This window comes from Belonocnema kinseyi, chromosome 2, assembly GCF_010883055.1.
Source record: "Belonocnema kinseyi isolate 2016_QV_RU_SX_M_011 chromosome 2, B_treatae_v1, whole genome shotgun sequence".
Lineage (NCBI taxonomy): Eukaryota > Metazoa > Arthropoda > Insecta > Hymenoptera > Cynipidae > Belonocnema > Belonocnema kinseyi.
The window spans coordinates 167496769-167509898 of NC_046658.1; positions in this window are offsets into that span (position 1 = coordinate 167496769).

The window sequence follows — 13130 nt, forward strand, 5'->3', positions numbered from 1 at the left end:
GGATTTGGTCTCTCTATACACACATATATATGCGTATATATATATAAACTCGTAATCTCCATTCGTAGCGCATGGAGGCTGAATCTGACCTAGTGGATTTAATCACGTATTTTATGACGACTGGCGACATCTTTCTTCAACGCATAAAATCATAACTTTTTAATGTTCTGCATTATCATATTGTAAAATGCATTTCTTTAGTCTTTGAATAATTCTTATTTAATGACATATTTTATTTTTTATCATCAGGGGCATACATCAATTATAAATTGTGTAATTTAATTTTTTAACAATGTTCATCATTTTTACAATTTTACAAACCATTTTATGTTTTTTCATAATTTTAATTTAAATAAAATTTTAATTGTAATTTAAAATACCTTTTTTTAAAATCTTTTATAACTATTTAAAAATGTTTGAATAAAAAAAATCTTATAACTTTAACGCAATTCAATAGAAATTAAACATTTATCATATTTCATACATTTTCTCACATTTATTGTAATTGTACAAAATTTATAGGCATAGTGATATGACATTATCTTAAATATGCAGTATTATTATTTATTATTTATATTTTAGTACAGGTTTTTTGATATTGAATAATTTTTAATTCAAGGGTAAATTATAACATGTGGAGGTACAAATATTTGAACGATCATTGAATTGTACGTTCAAGGTAATTTGATTGAAATAAATAATTTATTAATAATTAAGTTCATTTAGGTTTAATTTATTTGTATCTTAGATAAATAAATATATAAAATATAACTTTTATATCATAATTTATATATCTTTTTTCAGATTTTCCTGTTATCACTATTATTTATAAACACATTCATTACAGACGAATAAATAATGTATAATAATTAATTATATATTCTATTGTTTAATAAATGCATGAAAATTAATATTATTCATTTTTATATTGATTGTTCATCACTATAATTTAAATAATAATAATTTCATTGATTGATTATTGAATCGCTGATTGATTATTAATTTGAAGTTGACTTTATTGATTGACTGATTTATTAATTGATTTATTAATTGATCATATGTTGTATTAATCCGATATATTGAAATTAAAATTGATAATTAATGAAAAATAATTCAAAATGATTCTAAATGCAGAAGAAATAAATATATTATGCAATGAAGGTGAATATGGCCAATTAATCGATATGCATATTGAAAAGTTTGGTACATTACTTCATGAAAATTTTGGCTTACAAATGCAAAGTACTATGCTCAGAGATTTACCTAAATTCATAAAATGTATATCTAAAGATCGGAAGTACATTCAAATTTTATTCACTGCTAAGGTAAAATGCAATGATGATTTTGAAAAAGAACATTGGATTTGCATATATTATGATACACAATCTGTACATATATATGATAGTATGAATGCCATGTTCATTAGATCAAACGTAAAAAGGTATATTAAAAGTCTATTTCCTTTCAATCCAGAAGTGAAATTTGAATATGTACAGCAACAACCAAATAATTACGATTGTGCTGGTTATGCTATTGCTTTTGCTACATCTTTGGCTTTCGGAATTTTTCCAAACACAGTAATTTACAATCATTCGAAAATGAGATCGCATTTATTGAATATTCTTTTTAATAGACGTATTTTACCATTTCCAATGAAGAATGAAATAAGAATTGGCTCATTAAATAATATTAATAGAGAAGATTATTTTATTAGTAATCATAAAATAAATATAAAATATGAAACAAATAATGCAGAAATTGTTGGAAAAATTAATAATATTCACAGCAATAGTAATTTTTAAAATACAAACAAAAATGAAAATTTCATGTCTATGGTAAATATATTGGTTGAAAAATGTGATGGATCATACAAAAATGAAAATAATAATTATTTGTCTAAATCAGATAAGCAAAATTTCGAAAATACAGTGAATGCTGATTAATGTGAATTAGATAAGAAAATGGAAAATAATGTATTGCTTGCGAAAAAATTAAAACGAAAAAAATATATTAATCAAAAACAATATCGTGAAAAAAAAGAAAAAGAAATTGGATTAGATGAAGTTGATATTAATGACGAAATATATGAATTGGATAAAAAAATTGTATAAATGAAGAACATGCTTATTCATGTAAATTAGATTTAAAAAATTAATAATAATGTATTACATGCGGAAAAATTGAAACACAGAAATATTATGTGTCAAGAACGGTATGGTGCAAAAAAAGAAATAAAAATTTTATCAGATGATATCGAAATTAATAAGGAAGTATCTGTAGATTATCTTAATAAAATGACTTTAACATATATTTATTGTAAAGCAAACCATTTTTGTGATGAAAAAGTACATAATATTACAAATACTTTCAATGATTGTTGTAGTCATGCTGGTGTACAATTAAACTCACTCAAACAATTTCCTTTAGAATTGCAATCACTGTTTGATGGGTCACATAGAAAATCGCGCCATTTTAGAGAGAATATTAGATTTTACAATAATTCCTTTTCATTTGTTTCATTATATGCAAATGTTGTAAATTTCATTAATAGAAGACAAGGTCCATTTTGTTATAAAATCCAGGGACAAATTTAGTATCAAATAAATAATGCCTTATACCCTGCAGAGAACGACGAACCAACTTTTGGACAACTTTTTATATATGATGTTAACGATTCAATTCAATATAGATTAAATCAGAGGGAACGTTTAGATGAAGAATTATTAATAATAATAGAAAATATAATGAGATTGCACAATATGTATAGCAAATCATATAAAATGATGTCAGAGGTAATTGCAACAAGAAAGAAATAGCGAGAAAAAATAATAAAGAAATACCAGAATTATAATAATTATAAATTATAATTTTTAAAATGTTATTGAAGTAGCAGCGATATTTAATACAAATGCTGAAGGAAAAATACCTGAATCTTATGTCACAATTTTTAATAAAAATACAAAGGATTCAAAAATAGTTAGTATCTTAGATGCTAATGTTGATCCTTGGATGTATCCTTTGTTTTATCCTTATGGAGATGAGGGTTACGATATCAATATGCTACGAAAGGATAGAGAAAGTAGAAAAAGAAACCAGCGAATATCTAGAGCAGCTTATAAAAAATATTATATTGCAATTATAAATAATGAATTTAATCCATTTTTACATGGTGGAAGATTATTCCAACAGTGGGTAGTGGATAATTATGTCAAAGTTGAAAAAGATAGACTTAAATATTGTGAAAAGAATCAAACACAATTAATATCAAAATGATACAAAGGTTTAGTTGATCATATGCACAATAGAACTGATGAAAATGATACGTTGGAAAAATGATTATATTTCCATCAACATTTATGGAATCACCACGCAGTATGATGCAACAATATCAAGATGCAATGACAATTCTAAGTAAACATGGAAAGCCTGGTTTATTTATAACAATGACATGCAATCCTCAATGGCGCGAAATACAAGAAAATTTATTATTACATCAAACGGCGTCAGACCTGATATTGTTACAAGAGTATTTGCTTTAAAAGTAACTCGTTTGATAGAAACAATTGTTATTCATAAATTATTTGGTGATGCAAAATCTTATGTTTGCGTTATAGAATTTCAAAAAAAAGGGACTCCAACATATTCATTTACTGATTATATTGGAAAATAATTCAAAAATATTAAGTCAAGAAATAGTAGATCGATATATTTCAGCTGAAATTCCTGATTTGTATATTAATCCTAGACTTCATAAAATTGTAATGCAAAGTAACATTCATGGTCCATGTGGTGACTGGTGTTTGGTGGATGGAAAATGTTCTAAACATTATCTAAAAGAATTTATTGAAGAAACAAAAATGGAAGATAATTGTTATGCTAATTATCGAAGATTAGATACAGGAAAAAAATGTGAAAGACCAAATAATTATATTGTGAAAATAGTCCAGGAGCTGGGTAGGATCCCGTATGCATTAAAGAGGTAAAGGATAAAAACTATGTAATCTTATGTATTTTGACCTGTTGAATCCAATGGTACCGGTTAATGTTGCGATAAGTGCCTAGGTTTTGTTTAAAACGCAATTGTTTAAACAATGATGAAAAAATGATTTTTTTCAATGGGACGAATTTTTTTTTAGATAATTTGAGGCATTTTAAGAAGAAATGGTCCCTTGTCATTTTTTTGTAAAATGCATATTTGAAAAGTTATGAATTTTTAAAGTTCAAAATTTGAAGATTTTTTGCAACTTTGAATGTTAATAATTTTCGATCTATTGAATATTTTGAAAAAAATAAAGAATCAACTTATTCTTTAAGTCTTCCTCTACCTATTAAACAGAAGGAATGTCGGATTAACCAGTGGGAAGCCGTTGTTATTGATATTTACAAATAGCGTGTTTTGGCGCGCGACAGCGCAGCGGCGCGGTGTGAGTGACTGCTTGGCGCTCGAGCTCGTGCTGGCGAACCCACTCGCTGAATATGCCATTTCCTCAGATTTTGGTATTCAACAAAACATTTTTTACAAAATAATTATTACACTTATTGATTAAAATGTTATATTTTATACGTCCTGCCAATCTGGACGTCAAGTTTGTTAAACACATAAATAAAGATAAAAACGTAACGTAATATATTACTAATTGTAATAAGCCGAGATGAATCGCGTAACTTGAAGACTGATGATTGGACTTGCGAGCGCCAAGCAAGTCACACACACCGCGCCGCTGCGCTGTCGCGCGCCAAAACACGCTGTTTGTAAATATCAATAACAACGGCTTCCCATTGGTTGATCCGACATTCTTTATGGTTAATAGATAGAGGAAGACTTAAAGAATAAGTGGATTCTTTATTTTTTTCAAAATATTTAATAGATCGAAAATTATTAACATTCAAAGTTGCAAAAAATCGTCAAATTTTGAACTTTAAAAATTCATAACTTTTCAAATATGCATTTTACAAAAAAATGACAAGGGACCATTTCTTCTTAAAATGCCTCACATTATCTAAAAAAAATTTGGCCCATTGAAAAAAATCATTTTTTCATAATTGTTTAAACAATTAAGTTTTAAACAAAACCTAGGCACTTATCGCAAAATTAACCGGTACTTTCGGATTCAGCGGGTCAAAATACATAAGACTACATAGTTTTTATCCTTTGCCTCTTAAATGCATACTGGATCCTGTCCAGCTCCTGGACTAAAATCGTCATGTACCATATTCACCCCAATTATCAATATTATTTAACTACCATTTAAATGTAGAAGTTGTCTCCAGTATTGAGTCAGTTGAACATTTATATAAATACATTTATAAAGGACATGATGCAGCATCTATTATTATAACAAATAATAACTTGGAATAAAAAAACGAATAAATGGCAAAAAAGAAAGCGTAAAGAAAATATTATAGGCAGAATGTATACAGTGAATCCTTGTAACTTAGAATGATCTCATTTACGTTTATTATTATTAATAATTAAGGGAAAAACGTCATTTGATGATTTGAAGTGCGTTAATGGTATAATTCACGATACATTTACATCAGCTTGTTTCGCATTAGGACTAATAGCAGACGACGATGAATGGAAAAGAGCTATGGAAGAAGGTATTTTGGGAAGAATTCAAGGAACAGATGTCTGAAGATAATATAGAAAGTTTACAAATAATGATGCTCAAAACGAAGCTTATAAAAACATTTAAAAAATGGTATCTGATGAAGGCTTTAAATTAAGTGATTTTCCAGGTTTAATTCATATAAAAACTGATAGTTGTGAATTACAAATTATAGATGATATTAATAGTGAAGAAGAATTACGTTTTGCTAAAGAGAATTATGATAAATTAAATTTAGAACAAAAAAATATAGTTGATAATACTTTGCAAGCTGTTGAAAATTGTAACAATGAATATTGTAAATGTATCTATGTTGATGGCCCAGGAGGTTCAGGTAAAACTTTTACTTCAAAAGGGTCAAACGGTACATAAAGCATTGGGCTTACCAGCACCATTATATAGTGATTTATCATCGTGTATGAAAGTTCAATCAAGAGAAGGACTATATTTAAAAAATGTAGATTTTTTCATTTGGGATGAAGCACCGATGGCTCCTAGGTATGTGTTAGAAATCATGGATAAAATTTTGAGAGATATTATAAAATCTAATATAATATTCGGTGGAAAAAAACTGTAAGTTTAGGTAGAGATTTCAGTCAAGTTTTGCCAATTAAACAAAGAGGTACTGGATCTAAAATAGTAAATTTATCTATAAAAAATAATAAATTATGAAAATTTTCTTAAATCTACCATTTAACGCAAAACATGAGAGCTTTACCAGAGGAACATGAATTTGTAAATTTTTTATTAAAAATTGGTAAAGGTGAAATAAATGATTCACGTGATAATGTAGAACTTCCTGAAAGAATAATAGCTATTTCAAATGCAACTATTGTTAAATATACATATGGTGATCTTATTAAAAAAAAATTCAAAATATTCAAAACATAGCTATTCTAGCACCTGGAAATGTTGATGTGGAAGATATCAATAAAAGAGTGGTTGATTTATTGGATAGAAATAGAGAAAAAATATACCAGTATCGATTTCACAGAAAATTTGGATACTGGTGATTTAAATGAGGTTATTTTATCAGAATATTTAAACACTCTATCACCAGCGGGCTTACCACCTCATGAATTATGTTTAAGAATTAATTCTATTATGATGCTCATAAGAAATTTTAGTATTAATGAAGGACTATGCAATGAAACACGATTCATAACACAGCCACACAAAAAAAAGTGTGCGGATCTGGTAACAAGACACACGTATTCCTATGGATTTTGGGGCGCTGAATTCAAATTCGGTATCAAAAATCACCCATCACGTCATGGTTGAGCCATAGCCTCAAAAAATGACGAAAAATCATGCACTGAGGCAAATAAATTTCAAAATAATGCAAATGTGCGCTACATCGAATGGGTCAACTCGAGCCTAACCTAGAAATAAATCTAACCTAACACAGCCTAACCTAACCTAACCTCACGAAACACAATTAAACTAATTGTGTTGTCCCGTTCTGTTTGCGGTACCGTTTCATTCAGCTTCAAATTAACCTACATAGAGGTTTAACCTATGTAGGGAAAGTTTTAAAGCTTGGGAAAGTTTTAAAGCAGTAAACGCCAATTTCCTCGGTAAGAAAAAAAGTCCAGACTGCGAGAATATTGTTGCGAAAATGATAAGAAACTACAAAAAGTTAGGCTGCTTGATGAATTTAAAAGTTCACTTTCTAGATTCCCATCTGGATAAGTTTCCAGAAAATGTTGGTAATTTCAGCGAAGTGCAAAGGGAACGTTTTCATCAAGACATAAAAGTGATGGAACAACGATATCAGGCTAGATGGGACGAGGTCATGATGGCTGATTTTTGCTGGATGTTGAAAAGGGAAACGAATGTAGGTCTTAAACATAAGCGTAACCCTTTGCATCGATTCTTCGAAGAAAAAAGGACACGTTATAGCAGGCAGAAAATAGAATGAAGTAGGTCTATAAATCAATTTAATTACGATAAAAAGCAAGATAAAATCTAAACACGAAAGATAGTATAAATATATTCCTTAAGTTTAAGAAAGGTAGAGAGAAAAAAATTTTGAATAAAACTCTTATTCATTTGCATGTTTAAGTTACAGTTCTACATTTTGATTGATACAATCATTGTCAGGTTAATTGAAATGGGGTCAATTCTACTTTTAGTTATAAGTTTCTTCAAATGAGTAATGTGCGTCTAAATTTTTAACCACCTGTAGTACGATGAAATGAATTTTATTGTGTTTCAACGGGAACACTTAAGTTGTGTTGCGTTAAGCAAAATTTCGTTAGGTTCTGTTAAGTTAGATTCATTTGTAGCTTAAGATTGAGTTAACCTATTAAACATAGTATACATTTAAGACTGAGAACCGTACGCTTACATAGCTACACGTTTGGTTGCATTTCATTCGGCTAGGTTAGGTTATGTCAGGTTTTGTTAGGTTAGGATAGGTTAAACCTCTATGTAGGTTAAGCCGAAGCTGAATGAAACGGCACCGCAAATAAAACGGGACAACACAATGAGTTTAATTCTGTAACGTGAAGTTATGTTAGGTTAGGTTAGATTAGGTCAGGTTTTTTTAGGTTAGGATTGGTTTGACCTCTATGTAGGTTAAGCCGAAGCTGAGTGAAACGGTACCGCAAACACAACGGAACAACACAATGAGTTGAATTGTGTTACGTGAAGTTAGGTTAGGTTAGATTAGGTCAGGTTTTTTTAGGTTAGGATAGGTTTGACCTCTATGTAGGTTAAGCCGAAGCTGAATAAAACGGTACCGCAAACACAACGAGACAACACAATCAGTTTAATTGTGTTTCGTGAGGTTAGGTTAGGTTAGGCTAGGCTAGGTTAGATTTATTTCTAGGTTAGGCTCGAGTTGACTCATTCGATGTAGCACACATTTGCTACTGGGAAAATATGCTTTCAGAGCTTTACGTGTGGTTCAATAAATTTCTGTTGATTCTGGTTGGGTGAGGTCAGGTTCTGTTGGGTGAAGTTATGTTAAATAAGTTGATATCAGGCAAGGGTTGATCCTTCACAGTTGTCGACATGTTTTTGAAGTGAAAATTTGCATCACTGGCATTATTTTTAAATTTGTTGGCCTCAGTGCATGATTTTTCGTCATTTTTTGAGGTTATGGCTCAACCATGACGTGATGGATGATTTTTGATACCTAATTTGAATTCAGCGCCCCAAAATCCTTAGGAACACGTGTGTCTTGTTACCAGATCCGCACACTTTTTTTGTGGCTGTGTTAGCTTTCGCAATGACAATAAATAAATCTCAAGGACAGACATTCATTAAAATTGCGATAGATTTGCGAAAGGATGTTTTTAATGATGGGCAATTATATGTTGCTTTATCAAGAGTACGTTCGTTTAATTCAATTGAAGTTTTTTTAGGTAATCAAAGACAATGTTACAATGTTAAAAATTATGTTTATAAAGAAATTAAAAAATAAGTATTATTAAAGTACCAATTTTGAAATATTGATTTCAATATTATTAATATAACATGTTTAATTTAATTTTTTTATATGTAATATAAATAAGAAATTTATAATTCGCATAAAATATATGTCATTTATACGTTGTGGTTAAATTTAATCTTTATATAAATTTTAATTTATTAATAATATAATTTTTACTTTTTAATAAAATTACTTAAATTTCACTAAATATTAATATACTACATGTTATAAAACAATGAAAATGTGAAAATAGTTGAATTTGAAATTTAATTTAGAAAATACAAAATTTAATTTTATATAATTATTTGTATTAGGCTAAATTTTATGTGCAGTAAAGTAATTAAATAAATAAATATTTTTAAGATCATTTTCAGAATTTTAATTATACATAAAAAATTAAATAAATAATTCAAATAAATATTATTATTTAAATTAAATGTAATTAATTAATGTCAATAATATGAATAACAAAATTGTATGATTATAAATAGTTTATATAACAAAAAAATATAATTTAACTTTCTAAATTTTTATTTAATTTATGAATTTAACATAAATTAATACTTTGAGATATATCTGTTAAAGAATCTAATATCTTATGCTTATTTAATATCATTTAATATTAATGAATACATATGTATATTATAAATAAGAATATTCATATTATGTAGTTTATAATTTTTAATATTATAATATATTATTTATGACATTATAATATTTTAAATAAAAGAAAAATAAATTATGACAAATTAAGTGTAGTATAAAATACTTTTTAAATTAAAAAATTAAGAATTTACAATTAAATAATGATTCTTTATTTTTCACATTTTCTAACAAATATTATATATCTTTTAATAAAATATAATTGATTAGATTTACATTTTTTATAAAATACTCAATTTAAATTTAAATAGTCAGACATATAAAATTTGTACATATTTAGGTTCTCAGCAAAATACATTATAAACATTTCAACCTATTTAAAAAATAGTATTTATAACAATTTTCTTTTAATATTTTGAAAATTAAATTTTAAAAAGAAAACCTTAATAATAAATTAATCTAAAACATCCTTATATAATCTGGTTAGAAAAATTATTTATAAATTACAGTTATAATGTTAACTATAAATTTTAAAAATCGCAATGGAATCCTAATACAAAATTGTTTATATAAATATGTTTTAAATTACTATTCAAATAATTAAATAAATTTGTAAAATAAAAAATATATTATCAACTATAATTGTATATAAAAAAAAGTTTTCAATCAATTCAATATAAAAAATAATGTCGAATTATTTGCAAATATACATAATTAAAATAATTGTGAATAAAATTTATATCATTATTTTTTTTTGTTAATTGATTTTTTTAAATATTAATATTATGACATCTCCTGAAATAACCTACATTCTTTAAATAGATTTTAAAAAATCATTTAAAATATGTATTTTAAAATATTATAAAAAATTTATTTTAATTTAAAAATAAAAGAAAAATTATAATTTTTATCATATAACTAAATATTAGGGTAGAAATAATAAATCAGTAAATATTATAATTTTTTATCAATATTTAAATATAATTTAATAAATAATAATGAAATATTATTAAATATAGTATTATATTATATATAATAATCTATGGTTCACTTCTGCAGTATTAATAAACAAATTATAATTACCTTTGAATTAAAATTTGTTTTTTAACATTTTACAAACTTTTAATATTTTAAAACATTTAAAAATATTAATCAATTAATTATATCAAAAAATTATTATTCACAGATTTAAAAATTGGTAGTTATTATTTAAATAAATACATACATATTAACAATATGATTTTATAACCAAAAATATTAGTTTTATAATCACAAAATTTAAAATGAATACAAAATAATAAAATTGTAAATACAATGTTATATCTTAAAATACAAAATATAACGTTTTGAAAATTGTATTATTTTTTTAAAATTTAAATTAAAATCTTAGTAAATCATAATTACATTTGGATAAAGTATATAATTTTTATAATGAAAGAAACTAATATTAAAGAAAATGTTTCTAATATTTGTATGATATAATTAATAAAATAAATGAACTAATAAAATTATATTTGGAATTTAAATAAACATTTATTTATAAATATAAATAAAAAATAAATATTTATTATTTAAACATACTTTTAATTTAAATAATTTAATCGATATAAATAAATATTAATTTAAAACATTTGAAATATAATGAAACATTATGTAAACAATGTTTATACTTTTTTTTAAATTTTAAAAATTTAATGAAAAATTTTAATTAATTTAAAAGATGCTTAAAAGTTAATCATGATTTTGAATATTTTAGTAATATTTTATAAATTTCAAATAAAAAATTAAAATATTTTTACAAAATTTTAATAAAGATTTTAAATTATAAGAATTGAATTCAAGATTTCTTATATAGTTTTTTCATACTCTCATTAAATATTTTAAATATTTTAAAATATTTTTTAATATTACAAAAATTATAATTTTCTTATTGTACAATTAAAATAATTACTTTTAAATTCTACATTACTGAGTATACAATTGAACTTTAATTTTTTTTTGTATATTTAGAAACATTTAAAAGCAATTATTTTATTATATTAAACAAATTAAAATATATAAAAATAATGAAAATGTTATATCACATTATTAAAAAGGAAATTGTTAAATTTATTGAAACTTTTCAAATTTTCAAAATATTATTTCATATTTAAAAAAATTACATAAATTTAATGTATTTAAACAAAAATTATAACATTTATTCTAGATTTTATTAAATATAACAAAATAAAATATTAAAATGATAATATTATCAGATATTAATGATTTCTTTTCAGTTGTTAAAGGATATATATGTACCAAAATCAAACCGGGAATGGTAAAACCAACATCAAACACTAAATGGGGTATTGGATCTATTACGGATGGTTATTATAAACTAGAAATAAGAATAGACCAATTTCAAGATGGAACAAGACAGTACGCGTCCCGCATATTGTTGAGAGAATAGACTGGACGAAGACTCAGAAAATATAAATAGCTTCAAGGAGTTATGTGTTGCCCTCATAATACCTGATGAAGAATGCCCACCCATCACTACCGAGGAGGTGAAAAAAGTATTAAGAGGGATGAAGAACTATTCCGCACCGGGACCAGATTGTATCAAAACCTTCTGGTGGAAAAAGTTTTCTTCAACCCATCAGCATTTGGCACGTATTTTCACCTCATATTTGAAGTCGGAAGAGCCGATTCAAGAGTGGTTGGTGGAAGGGCGCACAATACTCCTAACGAAAATAGGCAACTTAGCTGACCCGAAGAACTAAAGGCCAACAACTTGTCTGAACACGCTTTATAAGATATTCACAGCTATCCTAAATGATAGGATTGTTCGGGCAATTGAACCTGTGTGGCAAGAAATGTATGAACAACGAGGCTCAAAGAAAGGCGTAGCCGGATGTCGGGAGAACCTGCTCATCGATAGATGTGTCTGCAAAGATGCAGCATTCTACCAGCGTGACCTATCGTAGTACATCCCATAGACTTATCATCTGTCTTTTGGAAATCTTAAAGGTTCATCCGCAAATAGTTGGGTGCATAGAGAGATTGATGCCGCTCTGGAAAACCAGATTTACTATCTCATCTGGCAAAAATCGTGTGACAACTAACAAGGTCACGTTTCAGAGAGGTGTCTTTCAGGGCGACACCATGAGCCCACTCCTCTTTTGCCTTAAATTATTTGCCACTATCTCTAGCACTGCGCCGTTCCGACGGGTACTTGTGCGGCAAACCTGCAGATCGAAAGTACAAGCTCACTCATGTATTTTACATGGACGATGTAAAGATCTATGCTAAAAACAGAGAGCAACTGCATCTAGCTCTGGGGATTGTCGAACGATATACTAAGGAAATTGGAATGGAATTTGGGTTAGACAAATGAACCAAGGCTTATTTGAAGCGAGGAAAACTTAATGGCATCCCTGAAGATCCTGAGCTCGTTGATAGAAGCGCCATACGACATCTTTGCGCTGGAGAGACTTATA